This window comes from Pleurodeles waltl, chromosome 1_2 (assembly GCF_031143425.1).
Source record: "Pleurodeles waltl isolate 20211129_DDA chromosome 1_2, aPleWal1.hap1.20221129, whole genome shotgun sequence".
NCBI classification, from domain to species: Eukaryota; Metazoa; Chordata; class Amphibia; order Caudata; family Salamandridae; genus Pleurodeles; species Pleurodeles waltl.
Window position 1 is genome coordinate 14,551,327 of NC_090437.1, and position 19,313 is coordinate 14,570,639.

Sequence of the window (19,313 nt, forward strand, 5' to 3'; positions counted from 1 at the left end):
AGTTTGGGCTGGACTGTTTCTATGGGGAGCAGGGTCAAGACTAGACCAGTTTGGTACCAAAAAGTTTAGCACTGACTTGCGCCATTCCTGAGCACCAGCCGGCCGCCACATTTATGGAATGGAGCAAGCAGTGCAATGAGGAGAGAACCAGGCTCATATTGTCATGTATGGAAGATGGTGTACCTAGATTGAAGTGATTTCTTGCATAGGAATCAAAGTTGTTCCTGTGGTTGCCACTTTGCCACTCACAGGTTAGATTCCTGTGGGTGAGGTAAGCAGATAGGGCGCAGTGTGGTCTTGGATGGTGACTTCATGTGACTGATTGTGGAAAAAGGTAGGAATACTCATATAAATTTGTGAGTAGACCTACGCTGAGCTTTGCATGTAGGGAGTGGTGATGCCATTGGTACTGAACATATTTATTTATTATTTAAGAGTTTTACCCAGCACTGGCAAGACCTGAGGGCATCATGTTCGTAGCAGATCACTCATAAAATCAGTATAGCTGAATAGAACAAACATATCAGAGTATAAAGTGGAGTTAGGAAGAGAAATTGCAGTGGAAGGGAATAGGTCTTGTGGGTGGTGAATGACCCGCTAGCTGAGATGTTGGTTGAGGAGGAGATCCTTTAGCTGTCTCCTGAAGATCAGGAAGGAGGGATTTGCCCTGATGTGTAATGGAATGGTGTCTGGATTTTTTGATTGTGGGCTTTATGCAGAAGGAGAAGTAGGGTGATTGAGATTCTTAGGGCCAGATTTGGTAGAAAATGATGGTGGTGGGTGCTGTGCCTAACTTGGCAGCGTCCTGCACCGTCATTTAAAAAAAGCAGGGATGCGCCGTACTGACTAGACTACAGCACGCCCCTGTGTTTCTCCCTGCGCTGGCGCAAAATTTGCTTCTGTGCGCTAACGTAGCAACCCTTGCACCATAGTGCAAGGATGGCTGCATTGAGGGGGAGATTGTTTTTGTGCAGTAAAGGGCACCTTCCTGCACAAAAACAATCTTAAATGGTGATTTGCCCTTTCTATGTGTGGTGCAGAATGCAGCACATAGAAAGAGCACAAAACGAGGAGAAATGAAAGAATTTCTCCTCGTTGCAACAAAATCTAATGCCACCCCTGGGACATTCCTGTGATTCCTGTCAATTTTGGCACAGCGTCACACTCCATAATTTTCTGTTAAATATAGTCCATAATGTTTTACACAAAACCACTGAAATTAAACAGTTAGAGCTATCTCAATAAACTGCAACTCATACTTTAAAGTAACTATAACTCGCTTCCCCGCCATGTACAGTGTTGTGATTAATGATGTCATTTCAGCGGTTGAGGTGATGTTATTGATGATGTCACAGAACATGGCATGAGTAATGTGAAATATAATGTAGGTAGCAGTGCACGGTGAGGGCACGAGTTATAGTTACTTATAGTTGCATGCAGATTTGGTGGGATAAACACGAAAATCTGCATACTATTCCTCACTACCCCCTAATAACTGCTATATTTGCACTTGATAAATAACGTGCCCTGGGTATAGTTATTTATGAATTGTGATAATTTGACCTTGTTAACAACAAGCTTGTAAACAGGGCTAAAGTAGTATTGAGGAAATTCCAACTGTGAGTTCACCACAATATCCCTATGAGGGAGGAAATTCCAACTGTGGATTGTCCCCAGATTTGGGATCTTCTCTACAAATGATAGGATTTTCTGTTACTATAACACTCTAAATTTAAACCCGGAGGGACTGATTTAGAGTTCAGTGGTAAGAATATGGAAGAGGTGCTAATTACTCTGTTAAATAATTCACTACCGGAGGATTGTTTCCATCGTAATATCCAAAAAGCACAGTTACTTCTGTCAATGGATACTCCACTGTGCTAGGACCCTTCAACAGAGAACATTCCACTTTATCAACAAATCAACAGATTTTCCGCTTCCACTTATTTCTAAATCAGTCCCTTAACCTACTTACCTGTTAACATCATAGATTGTAGATGCTGCATAAAAGCTAGATGGTTGTCATAGCAGAAAATTATTCCTTTTGTGGAAAAAAGTGCTGAATCTAACTGAAAACTCGCTTGTGGAATTTGTGCCACCCTAGGGACAATATTGTGATTAAACATTCAGCTGTAGATTATCCGCCTGAATTAACATGTCTTTCATGAATCAGAGGTTTTTTCTGCAGGCCTGATTTACAGCAGGGACAAAACAGAACATCTGCAAATGTGTAGAGAAAGTCTGAAATATAGCTAAAACTGGAGCAAAATCCACAAGCCCAATTTCCTCCTCAGTGTTACTCTTTTTTTTCGGGATAATGGTGCTGGTGGGTTGTCCTCCTCATGTGGCGTATGTACCTTCAAGATAGAGTGATAAAACTTTCTAAACCAATAACCTGGACAAGGCCCAAAGATAAAAGAAGGACTATAATTTGGCAGTCACTTTTGGCATTGAAGAGGGTCACCAAAGACATTACTCACTGACATATAAAATGACATAAAACAGATGAAAGCAGTGCAAAGGACATAAAAGTGCAAAATTGGCATTGCACGTTGCCCTTTGTCACAGATCAGAGAATGATTAGTCGAGTCTCTTAAGAAGGGCATATACAACAGTCAGCATGTGTATGCCCATGTCAGCAGTGTACCACTTTTGATTGTCAGATGTGTACAACTTTTGCCAGTAACTATTTATGAATGCACACGAAGTGGAGACTAGTATCAATCTCTGGAGCTCACGTGGATTGGGCTTTTTAACCACATTGCCCAGACATAATGCAAAATCTAGAGTAGCACAGTGGCAAATCTGGATCTAGGGCTCTTCTGAGCTGGTAATTTGCTCTGTGGTTCTGGAGACTCCTACCCCTTTATTTATACTTGCTTTGCGCCGAATTTGCGTCATTGTTTTGGATGCAAATTCAGTACAAACCTAACTTCAAATTTATACTTTGGCGCTAGACCCTTCTAGCGCCAAAGTTTTGGAGTTAACGTCATTTTTTGCTTGAGGGAAACTACCTTGCATCAATGAGATGCAAGGTAGGCGTTTCTGTGCAGAAAATGACGGTATGGCCTTAGCGCCATATTTATCCCCCCTGCTAAAATGACACATGGGGGAAGTAGGCCTTAAATAATGGTGCTAAGCTTCCTGAGCGCCATTATTTAACACCTGGGTCAGGGCTGGCGTTAGAGGACCTGTGGGCCTATGTCCATGGTCAAGGACCGTGGAATGGGCCCACAGGTGCCCTTCCCTAGCCTTAGAGACACCCCCACCCACACCAGAGGGACGCCAGAGGATGGGGGGCCCATCCCAGGTATCCCAGATAAGTAAGGTAAGTACAAGTAAGTATTTTTTATTTTTTATAAATGTGCCATGGGGGGCCTAACTCCATGGCACTGGGCCCAATGGCAGTGCACAGGGAACATATGTCCCCTGGGCATGGCCATTGGGGTGGTGGGCATGACTCCTGTCTTTACTAAGACAGGAGTCATGTCCAATGGGGTTCACATCAAAAAATGATGCTAGTCTGGTTAGAGGTCTTTTTTTTGCCTCTGCCCATACTAGCGTCATCCTTTAATGCACAACCTCCTGTTCCCCCTACTCCTCCCCCACCAGGCTAGCGTCCTTTTTCACGACGCTAGCTGTGCCTTACCGCCAGCTACCGTCATTCCATAAATATGAAGCCCCGCCGGCGTCCTGGAATGGTACTAGCCGACGGCAAACTTTTTCATGCAAAATTGCATCAGCGCAGTTTTGCGTGAAAAAATATAACTATGCCCCCAAGTGTAAGAGAGTGCAGCAGCTGTGTTATTCTGTCTTCTGTGCTGGTCAGCTATTTAGCAACAAGAACGAAGAAGGTGATTATGGTAATTTGAACAGTGCTTGAAACCCTGCAGAAACATACTTGTGCTCTCAATTTCAATTTAAACAAGTGCAGCTACAGCTCCCAACAGTATCTGCCTACTTAAAGCACTGAGCATGTGCATCACACGCATGTCACCTATAGTAAACACGCTCAAATGATCCCTAGGTTTTAAAAAGGGAAACACAGATTTAATTTACAGAAATGTGGGGGGATGTTGTGACAGACATCCACTAAACTTTCACTCTATGTCTGTAAGTGCAACACATATGGTTAACACTATATGGGGTTTGGCGAAGTATTGATGAACTGTATCTATTCTATCTATATTGTACTACACTTCAATTATTGTATTAACACAAGCAATGTGGCATTCATGACTTCCTTAAAGAAGAAGAAGAACTAAACAGAACTGCAGATACATAACCCAGTGTTCTGGGTTGTCTCAGTGATGGTATAGCAACCTGATACTCTGCTGATGTGGATCCAAAAGTACTTGTTGTTACTTGAATTGTTACTTTGCATCCTCTCCTTAGTTACCAGTTTACTGCTGCTCAGCCAGTGTGTGTGTGAGGTCACAGAATATTGATGAGTGCCTGGTTGATGTGAATGACAGTTGGTGACAGTAGGCTGAGTACCAAGGATGCTGTTCCTCGAGGGGTGTTACCTGTAAGTTGTAACCAAGCTGAATAAACCTACATCTTATAATCTACAAATTATACTTAGTGGGATATTTAGGAGCCCCTACCGCCACCTGAGCGCTGCCATAGCGTCATTTTCTTTACGCTAAGGCCGCGCTATAGTGTCTTTTTACACGTGCCATATTTACGAAGTGTCTCAATGCATGCATCGCGCTACTTTGTAAACCATTGCTCCACATTATGCCTGCAACAGGCATAATGTATTTAAAGGGGGTTTTCCCCCATTAGTAGGGCTGAAAAAATGGTTCACAGAAATCTAAGAGAGTTCCTTGTGCCATTTTTTTCAGCACTTTTAACACCTGCTCAGAGCAGGCATTAAAAGGGGGCTTCCATTATTCATAATGGGCCCCTATGTACTCTGTAGGAGTAGCGCCACAGTTTTTGCACTACTCCTGCAGAGTACATCAATAGCATCAAAGAAAATGACACTATTGCCCCCTACCCTGCACCATGGTGCACCATATTTTAAATACGGCGCGCTCATGGTGGTGGTAGGGGGGTGCTAAAAGGCGCAAGAAAAGTGAGGCTGCACTGAGTGCAGCACAACTTTTTTTAAATATGCCCCTGAGTCATTTACAACACCGGTGACAATTGGAGAATTAATCTATGCATGGCAGAAGATTGAAGGGGAAGTGAAATTTACAGAGGAACACTAGGAGAAGAGAGATTGAAAATCTAGAGGAAAATGGACGTTTAAACAATAAAAGTGGACCCCTGAGCCCCACCATTGTCTCAAACCATCTGACAGCCTGCAGACTGTGAGGGTGTTCTAACTAAAGTTTCACAGACCAACATTCCGTGCAGCATGTGATAGAAATTAATATATTGGTGGTTGATGCTTAAAATTCGCACATCTGAAACAAAAGAACAATGTCTAATAATGGATGCAGCGAGTCCTTGGAAGGGTGCCAACCTGGTAGAAATACCCAACCACCAAGGGTATTTGATTGCAGAGATCAAAAAAGAAGGAACTTCCTTTGAGCTGTGCTGGAAAGTCAATTTCAAAAACAGAGATACCAGGGCACTCCAAATAATACTCCACAGTGAACAGAAATCCAAAATCTTTAATTCCTTATATTGAAAACATAGAAAACATATGTATGTAGAAACAGCCAACACGTGTTTCGTCCAACAGGACTTTTTCAAGGCTTTAAACTGTTACTCAATGCAGCTTTCACCAAATCCTGAAATATTTCAGTTTCTTTCCTCTCAAATCATTGTTCTGATTATCTGTAAACTGTTACTCAATGCAGCTTTCACCAAATCCTGAAATATTTCAGTTTCTTTCCTCTCAAATCATTGTTCTGATCATCTGAAAGAGAAAAAAAGATTTCTCGCGGGCCAAAAAACTATTGTACTACATGATGGTAACATAGCGTTCATATAATCATGGTGAAACAATGATTTCTACATACATAAGTTTTCAACATAAGGAATTAAAGATTTTGGATTTCTGTTCACTGTGGACTATTATTTGGAGTGCCCTGGTATCTCTGTTTTTGAAATTGACATTCTGTGCAGCATGACGATGAATGAACCAGCAGTGAGTAACAGCATCCATTTGAAACACTTGAGTACAACTTTATAGTACACTGTGAGTAACAGTAAGGGATGGCAGTGAGAGTTTCTAGACGTCAGGGGTCTTATGTTAGTGCAACCCTCCAGGGTTGTATAGCAGCAGGATTGTAGTGCCCCTGGGAAGCATTTAAACAGCAGTGCTGTATCTGTTTGCCACAAGCACTTTGGAACAGCTGTGATCAAAGTTTAAGGGGGCCGCATGCACTGACAAACTGTCATTTAGCCCCATCAAGTGACGGTAGAAGCGCGCGTTAAGGTGTGAATCTGTGGATGTTCTTATTATTCAAAAAAGACACGCTTACCAGCACGTGCATTGAAGCCAGAAGAAGAGCCAGTAGAGTTTCTTAAGTGCGTGCCTTCCGTGAAGATAACACATGAAGGGAGAGTGACCAGTGCGTGAACCAACACGTGAATTGATGTCCGTTGTGCGTGCACTCCTTCCTTGGATTTCAGGCATGTGGAGCACTATATGCAATGAAGATGATGTCACTAAAAGAGGAGAGAATGCCTGTAATAACCTCTAATTCCGGAAGAAACTGATGTGACATGGTGCCCAGCAGCCATCTTAGGGAATTGGGATTTGTGATATTGACTCTCATGGTGAATGTGATGTTCTGCTCACATTACAAATGACTGCCAGGTTTCTCTACATTTGCTCATTTATACTGGCATCGATTTTTCAGAGCGAAGGATGCGGAGATGGCTGAATGTACAGTCTGCCAGTTTAGGTGCAAAAATGGTAGTGGGCACATCTATGGGTTGAGTGCCATATGCAGTAAATGTTAACATTGCACCTGTGATTCATGTCTACTGATGATAGGCACACCCTATAGAGCACTTTACACATATAAGGCATTCAAGCGGCAGTCATCTCTCCTCTTGTGTTGAAGGTTTTCCAACATCTGACTGGGAGTTCCACTATGCACATGAAGAACTGTAAATGTTTTTCAACTATCGGAGATTTGAGTGCTGCATGTCCTGGAGAGATATCGCTCACCGGGATGGAGCAGTGTTTAAGATGTGTACGGGTGAGATGTCGCTCACCAGTAAGAAAGACTTGACTCACTTTGCAAAAAATGCTGTTGAAGTTGTGACCGCCAAGTGTATTTATTAATGTGATATTGAGTATTTAGGTACTGTCTAATGTCATCCAGTTTGTGAGCAGAGGTTGTGAAATGTGTGTTGCCAGAATATTTTTGCTTAGGCATGCATGTATGTTTTGTTGTGTGTGTATAGTAGAAGGGTGACTAGGCCCTCATTTTTGCAGGAAATAATTGTTAATGCTGTTATTGCCATACTGAGTTGAATTGTATAAAAGCCATGTTGAAATTGCATATGCAGGAGAGTGTGTATCTGTTTACAGTGTTCCTGCATGGTGTTACATTGTTGAGTTGTGTACTCTAGTGGGGGGTCATGTACCCTGGTGTTACATTGTAGAGTTGTGTATTCTGGCAGGGGTTATATACCTTGGTGTTATGTTGTAGACATGTACTCTTGCAGGGGGCATGTACTCTAATTTAACAATGTAGAGTTGTGTACTCTGGCATGGGTTGTGTGCCCTGGTGTTACATTGTAGAGTTGTGTACTCTGGCAGAGGTCAAGTACCCTGGTGGTACATTGTAGAGTTGGGTACTCTGGCAGAGGTTGTGTACCCTTGTGTTATGTTGTAGAGTTGTGTACTCTGGCATGAGTCGTGCACCGTGGTGTTAGGTTGTAGAGTTGTGGACTATGGCAGGGGTTGTGTACCCTGGTGTTAGGTTTTAGAGTTGTGTGTTCTGGCAGAGATAGTATACCCTGATGAAACATGGTAACGGGTACTCTGGCAGGGGTCGTGTACCCTGGTGTCATGTTATAGAGTTGTGTACTCTGGCAGGGGTTGTGTACCCTGGTGTTACATTGTAGTCATGTACTCTTGCAGGGGGTATGTACTCTAATTTAACAATGTAGAGTTGTGTACTCTGACATGGGTTGTGTGCCCTGGTGTTACATTGTAGAGTTGTGTACTCTGGCAGAGGTCAAGTACCCTGGTGGTACGTTGTAGAGTTGGGTACTCTGGCAGAGGTTGTGTACCCTTGTGTTATGTTGTAGAGTTGTGTACTCTGGCATGAGTCGTGTACCGTGGTGTTAGGTTGTAGAGTTGTGGACTATGGCAGGGGTTGTGTACCCTGGTGTTAGGTTTTAGAGTTGTGTGCTCTGGCAGAGATAGTGTACCCTGATGATACATGGTACGATCGTATTCCCTAGTGTTGTGAGGTGTCTGTCCAAAGGGGAAGAGTAGGGGTTGTGTGTTATGCCCTAGTGTGTTGCTTCTCAATGTTCCAGTGTCTTGAACCTAAATGTTCTAATGTGTTGCAGAAGGGGGTGAGCGTAGGTGTTACACCCCAGCGATACGAATGTCTTTAGGCATAGTATTAGTTCCCTAAGTCCTGCAGAGGATTACATGATGAGATTGTCAATGTATATGATGTTATAGGACTTTTAGACCATTTATTTCAATTTTTTGCCCTTTTTTAATTATTGACTCCTTAGTTTGAATTTTTACTTCCACCTGTTGTACTCATGTTAAAGAATGATGATATAAGTTTGAATTTATACTTCCATCCATTGTCCTCATGTTAAAGGATAATGTTATTTTGATTGTATCTGGTTTGATATTTTCAATTGCTTCCCTAAGGAGATGAGATGTGTTGTGACTTGAATTGTTACTAGCATCTTCTCCTGGGTTCCAGTTCCCTGATGCTCAGCCAATGTGTGTGAGGTCACAGAATGTTGATGAGTGCCTGGTTGGTGTAAATGACGGTTGGTGAGGGTGGGCTGAGCAGCAAGGATGCTGCTTCTGGTGGGGCATTACTTGTAACTTGTAACTAAACTGAATAAACCTACATCTCATAATATACAAAGAATACTTTGTTATTTACAACAGTACATCACTGGTTGATATGCTGCAGCTGTTGTCAAATAGTAACCTGCATTAGAAAAGTGTTTTGTGACTTCAAATAGTGAACTTATGAAGCATTAGTATAATGAAAACTGGGCTACATTTTGTTTAAGTTATGCTCTTAAAATATATAAAAATACTCATTCTAGTAGTATTACAATATCCAATTATAATATGAAAGGATGATAATTAAAGCTGCACTGCATTGAAAAGTCCATTGGATTGAGTCACAATGTACACGGTAAGCTACACTGTGTTTTCCTTTAAAATGATTGGGCTGTCTATAAGTAGACAGTAAATCATATTACTGAAGTGTGTTAGCATAGATATCATTACCAGCACCTGTGCTACAGCGGCAGAGCTGAACATAAAATAAACACACTTTCTGAAACACTGATCCCCACAACTCAATTTTAAAAGTGAAAATTGGCATAAATGTTTCTAATGTGATTTTGTACCATTTGGAAGACACTGGCTTGTGGGTATTTGGGTTCGGATGCCCACAGTGCAATCAAAGGCCCACAGCCTGAATGTGTTATCACATGTGTTACCCATATAGCAAAATATATATCAATACACAAACACAGACACACACATATTCTGAAAAAATCTGGGGAATGTATTTCCTCCTAAATCGGGTCTGCTGGTATGTATGGCCTCAGCCTATCTGATGAATCAAAATGTGAAACTGAGGCTGTTCAACAAATCAGTACATTTAATCAACATGAAGCACTTTAGTTTCCACAATGAAGACAGAGGTGGTCATTACAACCCTGGCAGACGGTGTTAAAGGTGCGGTAATACCGCAAACAGGCCGGCGGTCAAAAAAATAGAATTATGACCCTGGCGGAAACCGCCAACTAAGCCAGCCACTTTAACACACCGCCCGCCACGGCGGTACAGACAAGCAGCGCAGCGGTTACCGCCAACAGACAGGCGGGAGACAATGTACCGCCCACACTATTACAACCCGCCAATCCGCCACCTTTTCCGGGGCGGATTCACCGTGGATAAAAACACGCCGGAAACTGCTTTTGCAATGGGAAAACGCTCACCTGAACACATCCCACGAGGAACGAGGAATCCATGGAGGCCGAATTACAAATCCTACCTGCCCTTCTCTTCCTACTCATCTACGACCAACAGCTACATAGGCGCAGAAGACACCGGTGAGTACTGCACCTACGACACGGGGGAGGCAAAAGTTAGGAGGACACCCACCAAACACCCCCACCCTCGCATAGTACAACATACACACCAATGCAGTCACAAAAATCACAGTAACAACCCACAATCCCCCCAGAAGAATGAAAAGACAATGCGAAATTCGGGCAAACATTGTAATGTGCCAATATACATGTCATACAAAAATATACAGATATATAACTCAAAATCACTCTTATTTACACATACAATCCGAGAAGTTGTGCAGATATGTACACAACAATGTCCGTGCACCAACAGTCCAAAAATGCATGGGCGAGGCCCACAATAGATACCTGACCAAAATCGGAGAGAACACTGCCGGGGCATCAGATAGAAACACTTCAGGCACCTCAGGGGGAACGGAAGCCAGATGAATGCAAAGCCAGATCCACGACGGGGCTCCATGCCCATTGATGTACCTTGGGGAGCGCAAAGCCACAGTCTCTCAAGTCTCTACAGTGGGTGGGTTGCCCACTGTTCAATCCTGGGGAGTGCAAAGCCACAGTCTCTCAAGTCTATACAGTGGGTGGGTTGCCCACTGCTGCATCCTGGGGAGTGCAAAGCCACAGTCTCTCAAGTCTTTACAGTGGGTGGGTTGCCCACTCTTCAATCCTGGGGAGTGCAAAGCCACAGTCTCTCAAGTCACTACAGTGAATGGTTTGCCCACTCTTCAATCCTGGGGAGTGCAAAGCTACAGTCTCTCAAGTAGATGCAGTTCTCTACTGGTACTGGGTGGGACTGCTGCCCAGACTGGATGAGTCTCCGCGTGAAAGTTCATGTCCTGTCACTGTCCCAGCTGCACATGGGATAAGGATGCCTGATGTGGCGGCCTCTTCATTCCTACACGGTGCATGCCCTGTTCAGCGGTGCTTTGACATGGCGGTCTTTGCCCTGTTCAGCGGTGCTTTGCCATGGCGGTTTTGCCCTGTTCAGCGGTGCTTTGACATGGCGGTTCTGGACTGTTCAGCAGTGCTTTGCCATGGCGGTCTTTGCCCTGTTCAGAGGTGCTTTGACATGGCGGTCTTTGCCCTGTTAAGCGGTGCTTTGACATGGCGGTCTTTGCCCTGTTCAGCGGTGCTTTGACATGGCGGTCTTTGCCCTGTTCAGCTGTGCTTTGACATGGCGGTTCTGGACTGTTCAGCAGTGCTTTGCCATGGCGGTCTTTGCCCTGTTCAGCGGTGCTTTGCCATGGCAGTTCTGGACTGTTCAGCGGTGCTTTGCCATGGCGGTTCTGGACTGTTCAGCGGTGCTTTGACATGGCTGTTCTGGACTGTTCAGCGGTGCTTTGCCATGGCGGTCTTTGCCCTGTTCAGCGGTGCTTTGCCATGGCGGTTTTGCCCTGTTCAGCGGTGCTTTGACATGGCAGTTCTGGACTGTTCAGCGGTGCTTTGCCATGGCGGTTCAGATATGGACATTGGTGTGTGGCATGACGATCTCTACACTGGGCATTGGTGTGTGGCATGACGATCTCTACAATGGGCATTGGTGTGTGGCATGACGTTCCATCATTGCCCAGCGGGGCTGTGGCAGCCGGGCCCCTCCTGGGCTGTGAATCCGGCGGTGGTTTCTGGACCAGTGACGAAACTTGGGCCCTCCTGGGCTGTGACTCCGGCGGTGGTTTCTGGACCAGTGACAAAACTTGGGCCCTCCTGGGCTGTGACTCCGGCGGTGGCGGTGGTCTCCTGACCAGTAACGAAACTTGGGCCCTCCTGGGCTGTGACTCCGGCGGTGGCGGTGGTCTCCTGACCAGTGACGATACTTGGGACCTCCTGGGCTGTGACTCCGGCGGTGGCGGTGGTTTCTGGACCAGTGACAATACTTGGGCCCTCCTGAGCTGTGACTCCGGCGGTGGTTTCTGGACCACTGACGATATTTGGGCCCTCCTGGGCTGTGACTCTGGCGGTGGTCTCCTGACCAGTGACGATACTTGGGTCCTCCTGGGCTGTGACTCCGGCGGTGGTCTCTGGCCCAGTGACGACGGTGCTGGCGGTTGTGTCTGGCCCGCCGGAAATGATGGCGCACTTCTCCGCCGTGACACTCACAACAGACTGGGCAGACTTCCTCTGGCCCTTCCCCACCTTTGTTGGAGTTACAGCTGACTGACCAATCGCCTTCGAACCCATGTCACTTGTTGTCCCAACATGAGTCTTAAGACGGTCCCGTCGTCCACTCTCCAATTTCAGAGCCTTTACAGGGGGTGGGCTGCCAGTGCCTTGGCTCCGGGTCCTACTGCCTGCCCTGGTGGACGGTGCACTCCAAAAACCTGGAACACGCACCACTGGTACTGTAGGTTTTTGGGCTGAGGCGCTACGACGGGACTGATGAATTGGAGGGGGGGTGGGGGCAAAAAGGTCAATTTGACATAGGGACAGTTTCTGACGGACACTGGGATGGGCAGCTGGAGGGGGTCTGGGAGTGGAGGAAGAGGAGGTTGTTGTAGGAGGTGTCACTTTAGGTGTTTTGGGTGCAGGTACTGGAGGCTGTCGTGAGGTGGATGGATGTTGGGTGAGTGATTGCCGGCGTTTGTGTACTTTGGGAGGGGGCGTTACAGACACACTGGGAGAGGACACAGGGGACGTGTAAATGGCAGTGGAGGTGGTGAGTGCAGGTGAGCGGCTTGTGGTGCTGGGTGTCCTGGTGCGAGTCCTAGTGCCTGTAGATGTGGTGCATGCAGGTGTGTGTGTAGACGAGACTGGGAGGGAGGAGGGAGAAGAGGAGGAGGGGGACACAGTGGAGACAGTGGATGTTGCTGTGTCTGTATGTGGGTGAGGCTTGCGTGAGTGCCTGTGTTGTGTGTGGTGCCTATGTTTGCTTGAGCTACTTGTGTGTGTTGACTTGTGTGCATGCTGGTCTGTAGGTGTGCTTGGGATGGGCTGGGGTACAGGAGATTGGGTCTGGGTGGAGGAAGTTGGAGGGGGGAGGCTAGACACAGGGACAATGGCTGCCATCAGTGCTGAGGCCAGAGATTGCAGGGTTCGCTGAAGGGCAGCCTGACCAGAATGAATGCCCTCCAGGAATGCATTACCGTGTTGCAACTCCCTTTCTACACCCTGGATGGCATTCACAATGGTAGACTGCCCAACAGTGAGTGACCTGAGGAGGTCAATGGCCTCCTCACTGAGGGCAGCAGGGGTGACTGGGGCAGGGCCTGAGGTGCCTGGGGCGAAGGTGATGCCCACACTCCTGGGTGAGCGGGCACGAGGCGAACGCTGAGGGGCTGCTGGGAGGGCGGTGCTGGTAGGGGAGGTGGCGGCTGTACCTGTAGAAGTGGGGCGCACAGATGGTGCCGCCACCACAGGGGAGCTCCCATCGGCGGACGAGTCCGTGTCGCTGGTTGGTGATCCGGTGGCCGACGTGAAGCTCCCCTCGCCCTCCGTCCCACTGGTGCATTCTGAGTCTGTGGTGTGGCCCTCCATGGCCATGTGGGATGCAGCTCCCTCGTGCTCCGGTGCCACTGTACCTCCGCCTGATGATGCTGATGTACAAAAGGACAGGGAGAGCAGGAAAAGGGGGGGAGACAGAAGAAAGAGAGTTTTAGTGCATGGCATTTCGCTACCGTTGGCGGACAAGACAGACGCAGCAGCCCCCTGCATTACCACGTGCTCCTGACCTCTGCGCATCCAATATCTGGGATATGGCCTACATGGCAATGGTGGACATCTGCGCACATGGATGCCACAGGGGCAACTATACCTCAACTTGGCACTCTGCTGAGGTGGGGTTGAGTGCCACATGGCCTACATTACGGAGGGGCCTTGCCTACCGAATTCGTCCTGGCCTAGGGACACCCACAGCCCACCTCCCCCACCCAGACCCCTTCACTGCACGCAGAGTCCGCAGAATGAGGTTGTACTCACCCCCTTGTGTGTGCTGTGATGCCCTCAAGCGCCCATCCAACTCCGGGTAGGCCACCGCCATGATCCGGAACATCAGGGGGGTCATGGTGCAACGGGCACCCCTCCCACGTTGGGAGGCCATCCCCAGCTGAGCCTCCGCCGTCTTCTTGCTGCAGCGGCGAATGTCCTCCCATCTCTTATGGCAGTGGGTGCCCCGTCTCTGGTGGGCCCCCAGGGTCCGGACCTCCTTGGCGATGGCACGCCAAATGTCCCTCTTCTGGTGGGCGCTGACCTACATGACATGCACAAGGGAAGAGGAACAGCCATTACCAACTGCACTGTCAATGTGAGTGGCCCCCCTCCCTACTCTGGCCATGTGGCCCATTCATTCCCATGCATTAATGTTGTATGAACTCAGCCCCCTTCCCTCTTCCACCCAGCCCTCTCCACCCAGCATAGCCCATACAATGTGCTCCCTGTGTACTAACCTGTTGGTCTGGAGGACCGTAGAGTAGCGTGTACTGGGGGAGGACCCCATCCACAAGATTCTCCAACTCCTGTGCAGTGAAGGCAGGGGCCCTTTCCCCAGACACAGCAGCCATCGTCGCTTCCAGACCCAGGTCACAGCTGCACTAGCAGTGTAGGTCCTCTCCTGTCGAAGGTCAGGTATCTAGTGATTGAACAGATAGAAAATGGCGGTGACGTCCGCGGCGGTGACGTCCACAGCGGTGCGCATCATCACCGCCGGCGCACCTGTTCATTGGCTCCTGGGACCCATAGGGTCCAATATTAACCAATGCAGCATTGCGCCGCGGTCTACGACCGCCTACCGCGACGGTGTGCAACGCCAGCGCAGTTAGCCCACAATCCCATTGTCCCAGTTTAGAGGTCAGGCAGCCGCCATTTCAGGGGCCCACATGGCTTCATTTACTACTGCGTCACACATAGCTAGGCCTACACTCAACACACATACAGGAAGGGTTTTGTGTCTGGTGTAGTCCTGTGTGTAACTGTGGGTACATACCTGCAGGAATAGTGACTGGTTCTTCGCTGTTGTCCTTCGTAAGCACCGTCAGCTGGGACATTTGAGGAGATGGCGGAATCCTCCGGTGTACCGACCGCTGGTGGACCTGTTGATAATGGAAGAAAGACATGTCATCGTCACCTACAGGTTTGACCGTGCCACTATCCAGGAACTATGTACCCAGTTGGAGCCAGACCTGATGTCACCAATCCGCCATCCGACTGGAATCCCCCCTGACCTGCAGGTGCTGTCAGTGCTCCATTTCCTTGCAAGTGGGTCATTTCAGACTACAGTGGCCATGGCATCAGGGATGTCCCAGCCTATGTTTTCCAACGTCTTGTCCAGATTGTTGTCTGCCCTGCTGAAACACGTAAGGAGATACATCATATTCCCTCAGGTGGAGGATTTGCCTACAGTGAAAGGTGACTTCTATGCCCTTGGACATATCCCCAATGTCATAGGTGCCATTGATGGGACCCATGTAGCTCTGGTCCCCCCGCAGGAGTGAACAGGTGTCCAGGAACAGGAAGAGTTATCATTCGATGAATGTCCAGATGGTCTGTTTGGCAGACCAGTACATCTCACAGGTAAATGCTATGTTCCCTGGCTCTGTGCATGACGCCTACATCCTGCGCAATAGCAGCATCCCTGATATGAGGGGTCAACTCCAGAGGCACCGTGTATGGCTATTGGGGGACTCTGGTTACCCCAACCTTTCCTGGCTATTGACCCCAGTGAGGAATCCCAGGACCAGGGCAGAGGAACGGTACAATGAGGCCCATGGGCGGACTAGGAGGGTTATCGAACGCACCATCGGCCTTCTTAAGGCTAGGTTCAGGTGCCTCCACATGACAGGTGGATCCCTATTCTACTCACCGAAGAAGGTGTGCGACATCATCGTCGCCTGCTCCATGTTCCATAATTTGGCATTGCGACGCCAGGTGCCTTTTCTGCAGGAGGATGATCCAGATGACGGTGTTGTGGCAGCTGTGGAGCCTGTGGAGCCTGTGGACAGTGATGAGGATGAAGCTGAGGAAGAAGAAAACGACAACAGGGAGTCAGTCATACAGCAATATTTCCAGTGACACACAGGTGAGAACATTTTCTGGTTGAACATTACATTAACTTTCACACGTCTACCTCTATCCTGTACCTACATTTCACTCACTATTTGTTAAAGGAGGTTTGGGCCCGCTGGGTGGGTGCTGTGCTGGTGTTACCCGAGGGTGGAAGCTCGGTGTTGGGCTGTGGCTGGGCAAGGGGAACCGACTGTCCTGAGGCCCACAATGGTCCGGGCTGGTCATCAAGATCCAGTGGGGCAGAGCTGCTGTCGTCACTGTGGGCCTCTTCTGGGGGTGGAGTGGTGTTGTCTGGACCCTCTGGTGTGGTGACGTTCCTTCGGGTTCCTGCAGGGGTATAAGAACATGATTATTGCATGTGTGTGTAATGGTGTGCAATGGTTGGGTGTGCGTGAACCCCAGTGCAGGCATTCCTGTGTGGGGGCTTGTGTGCTGATGGTTGGGGGGGTGTTCTGGGTATGTGCAGTGGGCATGCTTTAGTGAGGGGTGTCCATGCTTAGTTGTGTCATGCAGGGCTTGGTGTTGGGATGGGTGGTTGGTGTTATGGGTACATTAGTGAGGATTTGGAGTGATAGGGGAGGGGGTGAGGGTGGGGGTGTGTGATGGCATGCAGGTAGGGTGGGGGATGTGATAGTTAAGATTTGACTTACCAGTGTCCCATCCTCCACCGACTCCTCCGAGGCCCTCAGGATGCAAGATGGTCAAGACTTGCTCCTCCCATGTTGTTAGTTGTGGGGGAGGAGGTGGGGGTCCGCCGCCAGTCCACTGCACTGCGATGTTGTGCCTGGAGACCGTGGAACGCACCTTCCCCCGTAGGTTGTTCCACCTCTTCCTGATGTCCTCCCTATTTCTTGGGTGCTGTCCCACGGTGTTGACCCTGTCCACTATGCGCCATAGCTCCATCTTCCTGGCTATTGATGTGTGCTGTACCTGTGAACCAAATAGCTGTGGCTCTACCCGTAGGATTTCCTCCACCATGACCCTGAGCTCCTCCTCGGAGAAGCGGGGGTGTCTTTGGCGTGACATGGGGAGGTATGTGTGAGGTGTGGGGTGGTGTATGTGTTGATGAGTGTGGTGATATGTAGTGGTATGTGGTGTTTTGTGCGTGGATGTTGTGTGGGTGATGATGTTGTGTGCCTCTGTGTGATGGGGTGGTCAATAGCTGTGCTCTCTCTCTCGCCTTCTCTCAGAATTTCTGGTTGTAAGGGTTTGTGGGTGATGTGGGTGTGTATTTTATATTGTGTTGGGTGTGTGGGAGTGGTGTGTGTATGTGTATCAGGTGTGTGTATTTGTAATTGTCCAATGTGGCGGTGTTTTGGTGCTGTGTGTGTATTTTGAGCGTGGCGGTGTGTACCGCCAATGGAATACCGCGGTTGAAAGACCACCGCGTGGATTCGTGGGTCGTAATAGCATGGGCATGTTTCTGTTGGCGTGGAGGTGGAGGAGTTGTTTCCGCATGTTTATCGCTGACCTTTGGTGTGGCGGTGTTGTGTGGGTGTCTGAATTTCGTCAGATTCCGTGATGTGTGTCATAATAGCTGTGGCGGACTACCGCGGCCACGGCAGTGTATTGGCGGTCTTCTGCACCCCCAGAGTCTGTAATGTTTCATACCATAAAGGTTTATTAAAGGTTACAAGTTTACAGAAGGTAAGAATCATCGTTAGTATCAATCAACACATAGACTCATCCATTAATATGAAATTCAATTCAAATCAAACTCATAAAGAAAGAGGACAAACTGGCATGGAGTCACCTTAAAGGAAGGAGTTAACTAAAGTCAGTTCTCCCATAAGAAGAGCACCCTAAATTGCCTTCTCTGCTGTAAACTGCATGTTGGAATTATGTGATTTGTGTTAATGTAAGTGCAGAGAAGATTACAAATCAAAACCCCAAATCACATAATTCCAACATTTGCAACAACCTACACACAAATCTCATGAAAATAACCAATCAGGTTAGAATGAAACGATACAATCAAGCGCTTATTAGCTTCTCAGGATCCTATATAATACAGCCTCTCTTCAAACTCACATTATGTGCAACAAGATGAGATACATGAACCAGCGTTGTACTCTGCAGGTCTTTTCTTAGATTCATTACCAGTTATAACATTCCACAATGATTACAACAAAAAAATAAAAATTTTCATGAGAAGGTAAGAAACAGAACACAGTGTGCGACAGCATTTGAAATCCAGCTTGCCTAGAAATAAAATGCCATGTGTCATGAAGCAGGATAGCAATCAACATTACCCATTTTACAATACAGGCATACATTAGATATGTTCTATCTAAGTGGGAAGAATACACAGTTAATAACATTTGTGTGTTTACAAGTCAATGTTTGATTAATGTAAAACATTTAATATGAAAAAACACACCCACCTAAACCCTCACACATACAAACACACACACACATACTCAGTACATACTATGAATATCAAGGGGCAGATTTAAGAGCCCCTAGCGCCTCCTTGCGCCACATTAGTGTCATCTGTTTTACGCTAATGTGGCCCAACAAGGTCAAAATCGCTGTGCCAAATTTACAAAGAGCTGCAATGCCTTTGCCAGGCATAATTTATGCAAAGGGAGCGTCCCCCCATTGGGGGGGCGAAAAAATGACACAAAGAAATCAAAGAAATTTATTTGCGTCATTTTTTCGGCACTTTTAAAGCCTGCTCTGAGCAGGTGTTAAAAGGAGGCACACTATTGTTTACAATGAGCCTCCATGGGCTTTGCAGGATTAGTGCTGACATTTTTTATGCTAATCCTGCAAAACTCTGAATGTATGTCAAACATTTTTGACTCTAGTTGCCTAACTACCGCCATGGTGCACCGTATCTTAGATGTGGCGCACACATGGTGGCGCTAGGCGAGCACTAAGGGGAGCAAGAAAGGTGGTGCTGCACTTTTCTCAAATCTGGCCCTAAATGTTAGGAGAAACCACTTTAAATGTGTTCTACAGCTGCCCTGATGAACCCAACTGATAATTAAAGTAAACAAAGACAGAAAGGCCATGTTAACCAGCGTCGCCAAGCAAATAGGACTCTCCAAGGTCTCTCTTATGCAAAATCTATTGAATTCGTCAATGTG